Genomic DNA, 15,524 nt, shown 5'->3' on the forward strand with positions numbered 1-15,524 from the left:
AGCATACAGAGGGCTAATAGACATATGAAAAAATGCTCAACATCACTAGCAATCAGATCAAAACCACAAAGAGATATCACCTCACACTTGTCAAAATAGCTATCATTAATAAATCAACAAACAACAAGTGCTGGTGAGAATGTGGAGAAAAAGGAACCCTAATGCACAGTTGGGAATGCAGACTGGTGCAGCCACTGTGGTAAACAGTATGGAATTTCCTCAAAAAAACTAAAAATGGAACTGCTTTTTAACCTGGTGAATCCACTTTTGGAAATATACCCTAAGAATCCTGAATCACCAATTCAAAAGAACCTATGCACCCCTATGTTCATGGCAACACTATTTACAACAGCCAACTGCTGAAAACATCCCACATGCCCATCAGTAGATGAGTAGATCTAAAAACTAAGTACATTTACACAATGAAATACTATGCAGCAGAAAGAAAGAACTCCTACCTTTTGTGACAGCATGGCTGGAACTGGAGAGTATTATGCTAAGTGAAATAAGCCAATCAGTGAAAGGCAAATACCATATGATCTCACCTATAAGAGGAATCTAATGAACAAAATAAATTAATGAACAAAATAGAACCAGAGGCGTGGAAACATGGAACAGACTGACAGTGACCAAAGGGGAGGGGAGAGGGAAATAACGGTGGAAAGGGGAAGGGACTAGTCGAAGAACATGTAAGAATGATGCACAGACATGGACAACATTATGGGAATTGACTGTGGGAGCAGGGGATGGGGTGGAGCAGAGGAGGGCAAGGAGGGAAATTGGGGCAACTGTAATAGAATAACAGTAAAAATGATTTTAAAAAAGACTAAGGGAATCCCTTGAGGAAAACATTAAAAAAGAATTGAAAAGTGCAGAATAGTCAACTGAAAAGCAAGACAAGGAATAAAGAGAATGAATTTTGAACAATAAAAAACCTTGATTAGTTTAACTGTATACTAGAGTGTTTCACAAGAGCAAGTTCTATAGTAAATATCCAACTAGGCAGGAATGTTTTGGAGGAATATAGACAGACTGAAATGAATCATATTACCTGACTTCTAAAATCCATTCTAGGAATCTACAGTAGCAAGTGAAGAAGTCAGGAGGAGGTCTGAGTGTAAGCTGAGGTCCTAGAGAAGGGAAATCTTCAATGTCCTTCCAGGACATTTAGCAGTGAAAATGAAGAGATGCTGTGATGGGTTGGGTATTTATAAGGAATGAGGGTCTGTTGTGCATTGGTTCATTTAAAACTGATAGAGATACAAACATTTCAATAGACTAAGAAATCAGGAGAAAATGCAAATATAAGAAAAATAAAAATAGAGGGAAAATGCTAGAGTGGAGGAATATTACTCTTCTCAAGATAGGAAAAGGGGGGAAGCTGAGTGAATATATAAAAATATGTATAAAACATAATGTAATGAAGAGGTCACTAAAATAAGCTCCAATTGCCTTGAGAGTTTCCTAATACAGAGGAGAGACCTGTGTGTACAAAAATGTAAGGGTAGCAATAAGGTTCTTAGGAAAGTAGAATAAAGTTTCCCATGAACTAAAGAGTCAACTGGAGAAAGAAGGAAACATGGGAAAAGTAGCTACAACATGATAGCATGAGTTGCAGTGAACTCAATTAAGAGATTTATGAATGCCTTCTTTTTTATTTCAATGATAGAGGGAAATATAAGACATATATGAATTTGGGAAGTGGCTTGGCAGAAATTCATCCAGAGAAGGGAGTGCCTGTTTTTTTCAATGTTCAACAATTATTTTTCTGTGTATTGCAGGCTAACATAAAGTTATGCTACAATTTTGCAAGGATTTCTGATGATAGTATTTCTCAGAGATATCTATTATTCCCATGGAAAGAAGGGCACATTTCAAAACAATATACAAAAAGTCATCTGTTTACAATAGCTTCTTTACCCTTCTACATTTGAATGGATTTCAAGAGACCCTTTATAAATGTTTTCCTCAATGACAAGAACTCTGAAAATACATCTTAAAAGAGCAATCAATATTTATTGCTCAAAATCAGAATTGTTTAACCTTTACATGATGAATCCAATCATGCTTCCACCTGGCTTTCTATAATATATTAAATTCTGGAATGGCATCTCATTGTGTCAGAATAAATTTTAAATGGAAGTTTCTTGCAAAATGTAAGATTAGAAGCAGATAAATACACATGGCTACATTATGAAATGAAAATATGTGAACAGCTCCTGTGTGCTACATACATCAGTTGGGGAATATACAAGGCCAAAAAGCTGTGATTTCAAACTCTAGTGCATGGTAAAACTGTGTTATAACTTGATCCTTAGCCAGAGACCATTTAGTTAGCTTCAGGCAAACATCTCAAAAGTTAATGCCCTTTTCATAGGGCCCATGGTGGTCAAAGATAAAAATTTCTTGAGTTAGAACAATTTGGGCACAGTGGAAATAATGGGACTTGGAATCAAGATACCCATCTTCCAACCTAACTCCACCAAGTAATTAGCCAAGAGGTCACAGTAACTGATTCATTGACTTACTCTTTCCATCATGCAGTCTCATATTAATGAAATGCTTGTTAACATATAATATGTGGTAGGCATTATACTAAGTGCTACAGTACAATAGTAAACAAATAGGGGCCACAGCATGTGAAAAGGCTCTGCCTTTCATCCTAGTAAGCTGTTTGGATTTAAACTAAACGAGATAAAAACTTGTTGAAACTTTTCAACAGGAGAGTAATATAATTTGGTTTATATTTTGTAAAGATCACACTTTGTTCTATACATGATGGACTATGGTGGGTACAAGAGTGAAAGGAATTTCAAAATTATTTTCACATTTATTACCTATTTGGAACATGCAAAGAAGGCAGGGAGATGATTACTGGACTTACACTCTTACTGAAATTTGCTGAGATAGAGTGCTCAGTTTATGGACACTCTGACTAGTGACAGACCCAAAACTAGAGAAGCTTCATGGCTCTTCCATTACAAAGCAGTAGCATTTTAGTAGGCAACTATGCATGCAATCATCCCATCAGCCATCAGGTGCAATAGCCCTATGCATGTAACTGACCTCACATGTGTAACAAGATTTTAATTTTATCTTGGAGGAGTGAAACAACATGGTGTTACAGGCTCAGAGACCACAGTTTCCCACTGGACAGATTTTTACTTGAAGTATGTTTCCTCCTGTTATAATCTTCAACAAGATTGGAATTCAGAACCATCTGTCTCTATCACGTCTCCAGTCACCTAATCACAAGAACCTCTGGAATTCCTTTCATCCTATTTTAGACCCTGTTACTTAATTTGAACTATTAAACAGCTTTTATCTACTTTCCCTATCTCATTTCTTTTAGCTTACAAAATGTCAATCCGCTGCCGCTTTCATACACGCTGCACGTCTGGAGATTCAGTTTGGAAGAAGATAAGTCTTCAAGAAATTCACAGAGGAGCAGGAGATATTTGTAAAGAGATTGAAAGAAACATAGGTAAATATACATAGCATGTTTAATAATAAAGTATCACAAACAAGTCGCTAAGCTCCCAGAAAAGTTACTGCAAGTTTCACAAAAAGGTAACACTTGAAATGGTTCTTAAAAATAAGCTGAAACAGAGATATACAGAACAGACTGATAGTGGCCAGAGGGGAGGGGGTTGGGGGATGAAAAAGGTAAAGGAATTAAGAAGTACAAATTAATCATTACAAAATAGTCATGGAGACATAAAAGTACGTCATAGGGAATTTAGTCAACAATACGGTGCCAGGTGGGCACTGGAAATACTGAGGAAACACTTTGTAAAGTATGTGATTGTCTAACCCCTATGCTGTACACTTGAAACTAATACAAAATAAAACTGAAGGTAAACTGTAGTTAAAAAGTAAGTTAGTCAATCAACTAATTAATTAATTAATTATTAAATCTAGGGGAGAAGCTGGCATCAAGTTCACTCTTAGCCTTATCTACTCTTTCTGGTTTTTTCACTTCTTAAAACCAATGCTTTTAGAATTAAATTCCTCAAATAGATTAATCATCATTACAATGTTTTTTACTCTTTCATATCTAAGCGTGAAGTCCAGTCCGTACCACAGAATCCGAAGTCCTTGACAAGACGCTGCCCTCCGTTCCCGCCTCATCTCCCACCACGGGGTTCCTCAGCGTGTAGTAACACAACACTGCTGATGCTCAAGATTATTTTGGAAGCATAGACATTTTCAATATTGATAATTTTAAATATATTTAATGTTCATTAGGAGAAATGTCACTAGTATATCAAACTCAAATGTTTAGAACAATTTTATCTAAACAATAAAATCAATGTAGAATATTACTTAAATAAAAACTGAATACTGGTACTCATATATGTTGGTATATTTGGCAAAGTATTTGGATAGGGCAAAAATGCAAAAGTCATTAAATCATTAAAGTTTGTAAAACATCATTATAAAAGATACTCCCAGGGTATTCACCATCTAACAGAACTTGATAACCCCTCAAGTAACCTTGAACCTATTTTGCATTCTTATAAACTGTGTTATTTGCTCAGGACATTTATTCTGTCTGGGATTCTGGTTTCATCCATTCATTTATCACCTCCTTTCCTAACATCTAGTGTATATCTTCATAGTAGCACTTTATATACTTTCTATCATGTATTAAAATAATTGTGGTGTGGTTCCTGTCCCCGCAGTGCTGGGAACACCATGAGAGGAGGGCTGGTGCTTGAGGGGACTCTCTGTGCTGAGTACCCTGGCTCATGCTTCCCAGCAAGGGAACGAATGTGCAAGGACAGTGTAGGTGTTCAGGTACGATTTCCTGAATGGAATTGATTAGGCCACTGAAAGAGCCGACTCCCTCAAGATCTCCATTGTTAAATGTCATTTCAGACTCAGCAATGATGAATCATGGCTTCTGAAAGACATGTTTATAAGTATTTGTTGCGTAGGAACAGAACAAGTCCCACTGGCAGAGTTTTATGGGTTACTTTATCAAACTGGCTCACATCAGCAAGAAACCTCTATGACTGCAGGGTAGAAAAAAGAGGAAAATGGAAAGTGGAAGTGATCATAACCATACTGAACATTTGCATATAATTTTACTATTTCCTTATATTTTCTTCATATCTGGACCATTTTACCCATGAGCTAGCTACTTTTAGTATGTGTGGTGGTGGTATTATTATAATTACTAATCCCATATTCCACTGAAATGGCACAAACAAAAATGAAAATACAATACCAACAACCTTCTTAAACCTCCTGCCATTTTTCCTCTTGTGGATTTTCACCTTTTATGCTATTCTTTTAACTCACAAATTGTAACTCTGATTTAGACAGAATTTTATATCAAGATGAAGACCAGTCTTACATATGGATAAGATTCTCTCTATTCATAAAGACATCCCATCAGCTCTTCCATTTGTCTAAATAAGCATTTATGTAATTCACTAGAGGAAATTAATGTTTTAAGTGATTTTGAAATCAGTTTTTAAATTAGCCTTTTTAGATATGTATTTAAATTATATGCACATTATGTATACATCTCCCCTTCAATAAACATATTCGGATATAAGCCAGAAATTTATTTTGATGACTAAAGACTAATTCTAAGCATTTGATACATATTAGTATCCACTTTTTTTCTAAGCTATTTAATAAAGACAATGTCCAGAACACTTCATAGGATATGTGTGTAATATTCTCTTTTTTCCCCCTGCTTTGCAAAGATGAAACAAGTTTTCCTGGAACTGAGTGGGTTTCTTCTAAACCAAAATTATCAAGGGGATCATGATTTCATCAGCTGAAAGGAGAGTACTCAGAAGAAAACTATTGTGTTTTCTTTAATAAAAGCAAGAATGCAGTTACCCTTAAGTACTGTACTAGGGTTCAACCCAAGAAGTAGGAATACCAGGAGTATTATGAATTATTTATTCATAGGAGTTGGATATTATTTATTACATTTATTATTTATTATAGAAGTTGGATATTACAGAACTGTGGGAGGAGTTAGAAATTAAGCTTTAGAATGGAGATGCTGGAGGATCAGAGAAAACTGCTCAGCCTCTGTCTTGATGCACTGGACAAGTCAGGGTTTGCATGGTGGTCTGGGAGACCAGGCATGTCTGTCCACTGGTGTGTGATCACAGCAGGGAGCTGATGAGAAAGTCTCTGGAAGTTGTTCCTCTGCATCTTGTGGTGAGCCTCTGGCTGCAGTTGGTTGGCAGGACCAGCAGTCAGAAAGAGCTGGACATGAAGCACGGGTAAGCGAGGACACACTGACCCCTGCCATGACCTCCTGGTCTCTCATTGCATCTACCCACTGCGACCTTTAGGTGGGGTGACTTCTGCTTCACTTCTCCCTCTCACATCTCACAAATTCTGATTTTTGTCAACGCTGATGTGGAAGTATACAGAAAAACAAATCCTAGAAAATGTAGGTGCAATTCAGTCAAGTTGACTCAAATAAAACTAAAACATACTTTGTGAGTTTTTTTAAAAGAATTAGTGTATCAAAGTCATCAAGTGAATAGAATTTATGTTCTAGGGAGATTTTGATTCTAAAATATTTGGAGTTAAATCTATTTCTAAGTCCAGGAGAAATTATTACCAAATAGTGAACATAATTAATGATATTCAGTAATTAGAAAGCTTGATAGCAACCTCTCAAATTTATATTAATGTAACAAGAATCCATAGTAAATAAGAAATCATGGTTATAAAAAAACTTCAAATCACCTATGTTAACTTTTCCAGTTTGTTACATTTGAACTAATCCTATATTACAGTTCAATTTATCTATAACCAAGGACCAGCCTTCACCAGGGAACAAATTTCTGAATTTTCACCATGGAAACTGGAAACAAATGGCCCCTAAAATAGCGAGAATTGCAAGATAAAGCTTATCTAAGAGCAGTAGGCGGTAATGTCAATTCATTTAGATTAATGCCACATACTGAGACATTTTTACTTTAGAATATTTTAACTTAGATAAATTAAAATGCTCTTTAAGCCAGTCTTTGGGTTACTGGATATTAAAAACACTAATTAAACACGTCAGTAAAAAAATATGATCAAGAAACCTCAAGAGTAGTGAACGCAGGGCGGGGGTGATGAAAGGGAAGCTTCTGGCAGCTTAACTGACACAAAAGAAGTACAGGAATCACTCTTTCTTCCCATGAAAAGGGGATCGAGAGAATAGTAACAAATCTCAATTAGAGAATATTACCTAGAGGAGGCTTTGGCCAGAGTCAAAATGCTGTATGATACAATGGTTAACTGTCGTTTGCAAAGTCATGATTTCCAATGCCCCCTTTTCACCAGTGCTATGATGAAGTGTGGGAATCAACTGTAAATGAGGAACATCTGCATGTCTGTCCCTGCTTCTGTTACTAAACCCATCATCGTCTGTTTTAAATCTACCAGAAGTCCGTGTTACCCTTTCCATTACTAATGTCCTTGCAAGATTTGCCTCTGGCTTATCTCTCCAGCCTCTGTACTGTCTGTCCTTCATACATATTCTTTTAGTCACTATAAAGTCTCTACTATTTTTCCTACCTGTCACATAGATTCTGGCCTTTGGGCTATTGTACATGTTGTTCCAGGTATCTTCTTCCCAATTCTGCCTTTCTGATTCAAATGCCACTTCTCCAGGAAACAGTCCCTAATCCAATCAGCGAAACCAAATGCCAGCCTATTTTGGATCCATCCACAGATCAGATAATTTGTGCCACAACCGAGTTACTATTTTCACCTTTGTCTTACATTTTCATTATTTTTAGATATGTCCTTAACCTCCACTAGATATTTTTGTTAGTAAAGGTCAGGTAGTATCTTAATTTTCCCCCTTTATCTTGAAATCTTGGTGTATGAATGGACTTCTTAAGAATCTGTGGGGTTGGTGGTCTGTTTTTAACTCCTTGCTATTTGATTCTGAGATATGAATTAAACATCAGTACATAAAAATTAAATTTTTGGAATAAAATGGCTCATATTAAAATAACTGTATCACAATGTTATGTAAATAACCAAGTCTATAAATCTTCATTTATGATGAAATCACTTGCTATACACTTTTCACTAGAATGGGATCTTCCAGAATTTGGGAACTATATTATGTCAATCTCTATATGTCCATCATTTAGGATGGTGACTATTTTGGTTTGTTCATTGAATGATTTTGTCCAGAGCATCTAACAACGTTGGATTAAATAAACACTTGAAAAAAATAAATTGATAACGTAGTAGAATTCGAGTTAAGAAGGAGGACTAGCTGGGAGAGGCATAGCCTTGTTTTTATTAGGGGATAGTCACGCCAAGTTATCTACATAAATAACATGGATGCTGTGTCTACTTAACAAGCCGTTTCATTAACTGCCTGGGTCTAGCTGATTGGCAGGATGACACAGAGCCCTGTTTAACATCTCAAAAAGCTGTTTATCTCTAAAATGACCACTCCAAATTAGCTAAGGAGGAAACAAGAAAGGAAGGGAGAGTGATAGCTCTGGCAGGGGGCAAGAGAGGGACTGGGGAGAGGAAGACAGAAAGAGGAATGGAAGGAAAGGGGAGGAAAGAGAGGAAGGGGAGAAAGTGGGAGAGAAAGATGAGAAAGAAGAAAAGGAAGAAAGAAATATTTTTTAAAAGGTACATCTCAAAAAGAGTATGAGTGAGTTAGACAAGGTACGTATTTTATATATATATTATATAAATTATTTCTTTTTGTTTCTAATTTTTGTATTTTTATTTCTGAGGGTTTAAATTAAATTAAAATTACACCTTTTAATTCATGACCCATTATTTTATTTTGCTTTTATTTCCTGCTACCATTATACCCTCCCTTTATAGATAATTGTGATATTTTGATGTTTATATTTATATTTTCTTTTAAAATGTTTTTTTGTTTTGTGCATATATGTGTATTATTGAATTAAATGAATGGTGCCTTATATAAATACCTTATTCTGTCCCTTGCCTCTCCACTGGTGCTCTTTTAAAGACCCACCAGTGAGCCTATGTTTACATCTAATCTGTTGCTTCTAACTTCTGTGTAGTACAGGCCGGTGTGTCCACCGCATTTTACTCATCCCCCACCCCCAGTGGAAGACACTTACATTGTCTACAATTTGTTGCCAACACAAACAACACTGCAATGGACATCCTCATATCTTTCTCCTTATGAACCTGTATGAGAACTTCAGGCATACACATACGAACATGGCTTGACTAGATCATAAGTAAGTTCTAGGTACTGCTACGTTGCTGCCTGAAACACCTGCACCACTCTGCCCCACCCTCAGAACTTCGTTTTATCTTACCTTCACAAATGGGAAATTTGCCATGACCAAAAATTCTAGAATGTGTGGGTATTTGTTCATACGGTAGTGACTGTGTCTCCTTTTACCTGCATTTTCCTCCTTTTACCTGCAAAATTCAAGATGCTTGAATTTTGTGGGCTCAGTTGGACTAGGCTCCAGAATCTAACCCTTACTGACCTTTAGCAAGTCACTTTCTTTTTCTGATCTTTCCAATTTTTTATTCATTTAATCAGTCATGCATTTGGTCAAGCAATACTAACTGAGTATTTACAATGTACCTCATTCATGACTGTGTCACCTGATGTAGAAGGGGAATTTCCGTAGTCAGTGCTATGCAGGCAGCAGTTACTTGCCCTCAGAGAGCTCTTAGAGCTTCAGGGTAGTCTTTCCTGAGCTGGATAATTTTAATTTGAGTCCTGAGAGGATTGGTTAGTCAAAAAAGTAGGGAGGAGAGGCAAATAGTGGGTTGAATCCATGAATGCTACAGACACTGTGAAAGACTCCCCACAAGCTGGGATTTAATCATTGCAAAGTGATGCCACAGAACAAAGAGAGAGACAGTTGCATTAGCAGGAAGGTGGTTTCAAACCATGCAGGGAAATGCAGGACATGGAGAGCATTTTGGGGCTAGAGAAAAACTCCTGTCCATAGTATGGGAATATTCAAATAGTAGGTAAAAGGCAGGATGAGAACTTCAATGATTTCTTCTGGCCTTTTCATTCTGTTTTTTTTTTCCTCTAAATCTATGCTATATGTACTAAGTTAACCACTAGCCACATGTTAATACTGAGCACTTGTAAATGTGTCTAGTCTGATTTGAAATGTGCTATAAATATAAAATAAACACCAGATTTAGATACCTTAGTACACAAAAAGTAAATATCTGATTAATAATTGTTATATGAATTGTTTGTTGAGATTACAATGTTTAAAATATATTGGGATATATGTATTGTGCTGTAAAAATTAATTTTATCTGTTTCTTTTTACCTTTTTAATGTAGCTAACAGAAAATTTAAAATTATATATACGGCTCTCGATTTGTCTGTACTAGACAATGCTGTTCTACATCATTTATCCTGGGTATCCACAGAATGTTGGAGATTTTTTCTGGAGTGAAGATTTTGCTGACTGAAAGGAGGAATTTTCTTTCCATTAAATCTGAACACTACAGAAGGTTGCATTGAGCCCTGAGATGATTTCAGCCAGAATCCCAGGCAGAAAGCATCTAACTAGATTATATGCTCTACAGACTTCAGGAGAGCAGTTTAGAAGATTATGTGGGAGTTAAAATATATGCACATATCTCATTATATATCAATAAGATATGTGCTCTGAGAAGACTCCCACACACTACTTAGAATACTGGCTTAAAGTTTTCCACCAGCAATGTAACTGAATAAAGAAGAAAAACCCGCAGTAGTACAGTGAATGCCAGATACTATAGTTAAAAGGCAAAGATTGTTTTGCATAAAATGCCTTTTTCATAATTTTTAAATGTCTTGCCAGCATTTGTTTTCTTTTTTCTTTCTTTCTCTCTGATATAGCCACCATAAAACATTAATCCTATTGAAATTTATTATTGATATTTTACATACTGGAAACAATTTGAAGACTAATTACTAAATTAGATATGTTTTGTGCCAACATATCTGAACAAACTACGTTTCTGAACTTCAAAGATCTCACAGTCTGATAGGAAAGATTATTGTGCAAGAAAGAAAGTGTACAAAGATAAAAAATCAAATTATATTTAAAGGTGCAAATGTAGCATGATTCTCAGAGCAAGCATATTATTTACCTATACTGTCTGTATCCTTTTCTTAAAAACCAGATGGTTATTTATAATTCAGAAAAACCCTGAACTTTTACTTATTATTACTTATAATAACAATTATTTTACTTATAATTATTATTACTTATAATTCAGAAAAACTTCTTAAAAAAACTCTCACAAAAGCTGTCATGAGCTAAATATGGAAATTGACCCTGAATTTAAATAAATAAATATTTTAGAGGATATGTCAAGAATGATGCAGTGTATATGTGTTTTTACTGGTATTTAACATTTCATAACTGATATGTAAGTATCAGAGAAGTGGTTTTTTCCAATCTGTCCTGTAGGAGGGTTTAGCAGACCCCCACAGTCAGTGTGGCTCTGCAGTGATTATGTATGATGCAGTGTTGCTGATCTGCAGAAGAAATGCACTAAGCTGTACCTATGACAACCTTTAAAAGTGTTCAGTTGAAGGCCGTTTTCCAGCAAATTTCTAAATCTGTACCAGTAGACTCAATAGGAAGGCTTAAAATAGCTACTTATACCTTTTCATTTTTAACAAAGATTATTTCAAAATCCATATTTTGACCATCATTCAGTATCACATTTTATATGCAGGTGGCAACTGGGTTGAATGGGACATTTCACTTTTCTTCAAATCATGCAAGATTGGTAGATTATTGGACTATTTGATTGTGATTTCTCTGGCTTTTACATCTTTGTTTGGTACCTGGCCTTTGAGGAAAAAAGGGAAGACTTTCATTCAGCAAACTGACTACATGGGATAATTGAAATATGATAAATAAATATCATAAATATTTGGAGTTTTAAAGAATATCCAGGGTCTAGTCTAGATGAGATGGACTAAGCACCAGTCACTCTGTGTTTTTCACAGAATAAAATCTAAGCAGAATACATACAGCAGTAATTTGAGGACTGTGAAAAGTAGCAGGCAAATTGGGAAAGAGGTCCAGAATTCGATTACTGAATAATAGCTGGTGACTTTACCCATTTTCCTCCCATATCCCCCAACCAACACTGCAGTGGTCACAAAGTAGTAGACAGAGCAAGATCAGGAGGGGCCTTCTGGAACTGGCTCAAGGAGCAGGAAAGGGGACTCACACCCCTCAGAGGGAATGTGGAAATCCCCTGTTGTATTCCTCCCTCTTTTTTCCTGTTCTCCTGTGGCCAAAGTAATCCTATGGCATAGGGAAGGCCAGAGTAGCCAAAGCTCTGAGCAGAAAAACCTTATTCTACATTCAGCTGAGGTGTCGTAGTTCCAAGAGGGTAGGACGAACCACCATTGTTTTTTGTCTTGCTTGTCCTTGGCTAGTGATGTGGGCACACTTCAGAAGTACGCTGCAGAACAGAATAGCTAAAATCCAACTCTCTAGTTGACATGACACAGAGGAGAGGCAAGAAACTAGAAAGTATGAGGAGGTCATGGACAGGACTCATTCCCAGGCTGTACACGTGTGGATCTGATACTATTTAGCATACAAAACACTTGAAGAAGTGAACAGATACACCACTGCCCATGCCTGAGTCTGACCACTAGATGGCATATACACTGGACAGAGCCAAAAAGCACTAGGAATGCTTTGGAAAGCATTCTGGCGTTCTAACTACAGACGCAAAAGGCTGGCTGGAACTTTAAAATCTGAACCTCACCTGGATGATTGCCTACAAAAACAAAAAACAAAAGCCAATATTCTCCTAGGATTAAAGAATACCCAGGGTCTCATAATGTATAATACATTCAAAATGTTCAACAAACAATTAAAAGCTTATTTGGCATATAGCTGCCAGGAAAATCTTAATTTGCATGGGATGAGATAATCAAAAGATACTAATGGTGAGACGGCAAAGATATTGGAATTACCTAACTCTTGAAACCAAAGGAAAAATAGAAAGTGCTCTAAATACATAGAATATATTTAGAAAGAACCAAATGGAAATTTTAGAGGTGCAAACACAGTAAGCAAAAACAAAAACAAGATCCTCCTTTGACCAACGCAGTAGCAGAATAGAGATAACAGAGGAAAGAATGAATGAACTTGAAGATAAATCAATAAAAATGATTAAATCTGAACAGAGAAAACAAAAGAGATTGGAAAAGTGAAAAGACGTTAGAGATTTGTGGGCAAATAACTCCCCCTCAAATCTATCATTGATGTCATTGGAGTCTCAGAAAAAGAAGAGAAAAAGTTTAGTGCAGAAAAAAAAATTTAAAGAAGTAATATCTGAAAATGTATAAAATTTGGCAAATAAACTAGACCTCAGGATTCAAGAAGTTCGGTGAGTGCCAAACAGGATAAACAAGTTCATGTCCAGACACATCATAATCAAACTGCTGAAAGTAAAGGTGGAAAAATCCTGTAAACCCTCAGAGAAAAATGACTCATTACCAAGCAAAGAACAACCGGGGAGGCCAGAAAGAAGTGACACAAGGTTTAAATTGCTGGGGCAAAAACTGTCAACCAGAATTCTACATTCAGTGGACATACACATCAGAAGTAAACGTGAAATAAAAAACCTTTCAGGTAAGGAAAAGCTAAAGAAAGTGCTAAAGGAAGTTCCTTAAAGCAAAGGAAAATAATATCAACAAGAAATTTGGATCTTTAGGAATGAAGAAAGAACAACAAAAATGGCAAAAATATGGGTAAATATAATTGATGATTCTGTTCTCTTACAAGTTGAAAACAGAAATTTGAATACTTGATAGGGATTTTAATGTATGTAGATAACTATAATATAAAAAGAGTGGCTAAAGGGACCTATATGGTAGTAAGGTTTCTATATTCCACCCAAAGTGGTAAAATATTAGATTCTAAATGGACTATAAAAAGTTAAATATGTATATTTTAATCCTGAGAGAAATTACCAAATTATCCAAAAAACGTTTTTAAAAGGGGGGAATGAAGACAGGCACAACAAAGGGCTGACAGAAGGAGCAAACAGAAAGAAAATAAAACAATAAACCCAAACCAAACATATCAATAATTACATTAACTGCAAATGCTCAAAACACACTGATTAAAAGACATGGATTTTCAAAATGAATAAGGAAAATCAAACTGCCAGTAACCCCTGTTTTGTAAACCACCTCCTTTTTTACAATGAGGAAGAAGAGATTTAAAGGAGGAATTGACTTGCTCAAGCTGCTGTGGCAGCTAGTTTTATATCAGAATTTTCCTAACTTTCTAAGTTTTATCACCTGCTACTTTTACTGAATACTCTCCTCTAGCCTTTCAGCATATTGCTGAGATTAAAATAAAAAAAATAATAATGATGGGATGGAACACAGAGGCTGCATCCTGGCAGGACTGAATTGAGAGTCAAAGATGTATGAAAGGGCATCAAGCCCTGTAATGATCAGACTGGGTCTGACCCAATTTCTAGTCTCTTCTGTGGAAAATAAAGGAGCAAGTTTTCTCAGGTTTTTCCAGAGAAGAGTTGGCTGGCATTGTAATAGAGGCAGAGAAAGTGCGCTGGTTCCCAGGGGGGCGTGTGTGTGTATTCTTTTGATGCACACTGATTACATTTAGCAGGCTCTGAGCTCAGGAACTCGAGACAACTTGAAGTGAATTTTTAACTCTCCCTTTTCATCATTGGGAAAAAATAAGTGGGTTTATGAGCCTTGACAAGCTGTGTTTCTGAGGGAAACGATGAGAGCAAAAACAGGAGAAATATAAATGATGAAGGCAAGAACAGGGTAGATGGGATTAAATGGTAAAATGCTGTAATAAACACAACTGAATTCTTAGCTTCCTGGAGCACACACAGAGTTCTCTCTTCTTGCTTGTGACAGGGTCAGTCCATGTGTATATGGTATAGGAAGAGTTGTAAGTTGCCTTTTTGATTTCTAGAATATAGTGCTGGGCAGAGAAGAAAGTATCAGGGATGACAATTTTGTTTGCAGGGGACAGGCACTCTGAGTGAAAGTGTGGAAAAAACTTTTGCAACTTAATTCTGTCCTGGGAATTGATGATCGGTTCCAAGGGAATAAATCACACAGACCTCTGCTCTAGGAGGCAGCTCACAGCCAGGACTGCACTTGCTGGGGAAAACGAGCTTCTTTCCACGTAACAAAGGAGCCTTTCTTAGCATGTTCACACTAAACAAAATGGCATTGTGGACCATGACAGCAGAGACAAGGAGTAAAGCCAGTTTTCTACAAAGGTCCAGGTCACAGATGCCCTTGATGGTTTTCAGAGCTACTGTTCCAAGACAGCAGCCACACTCCACTGCCCTCATCCAGATGTAAATATCTTGTGCAGAAAGTAAGCAGCCATTTCATGGGGTGGTTTAAATAAATATACCTGTACTCTGAAATGCCTCTGACTCAACTCCAAGTATATAGACAAGAGTTTAATACAAAACCAAGTTCCTATCAAGAAATCTCTAAATATACCCTTACACCATCTCTAGATGCCAGGCTT

This window comes from Phyllostomus discolor, chromosome 2 (assembly GCF_004126475.2).
Source record: "Phyllostomus discolor isolate MPI-MPIP mPhyDis1 chromosome 2, mPhyDis1.pri.v3, whole genome shotgun sequence".
NCBI lineage: Eukaryota > Metazoa > Chordata > Mammalia > Chiroptera > Phyllostomidae > Phyllostomus > Phyllostomus discolor.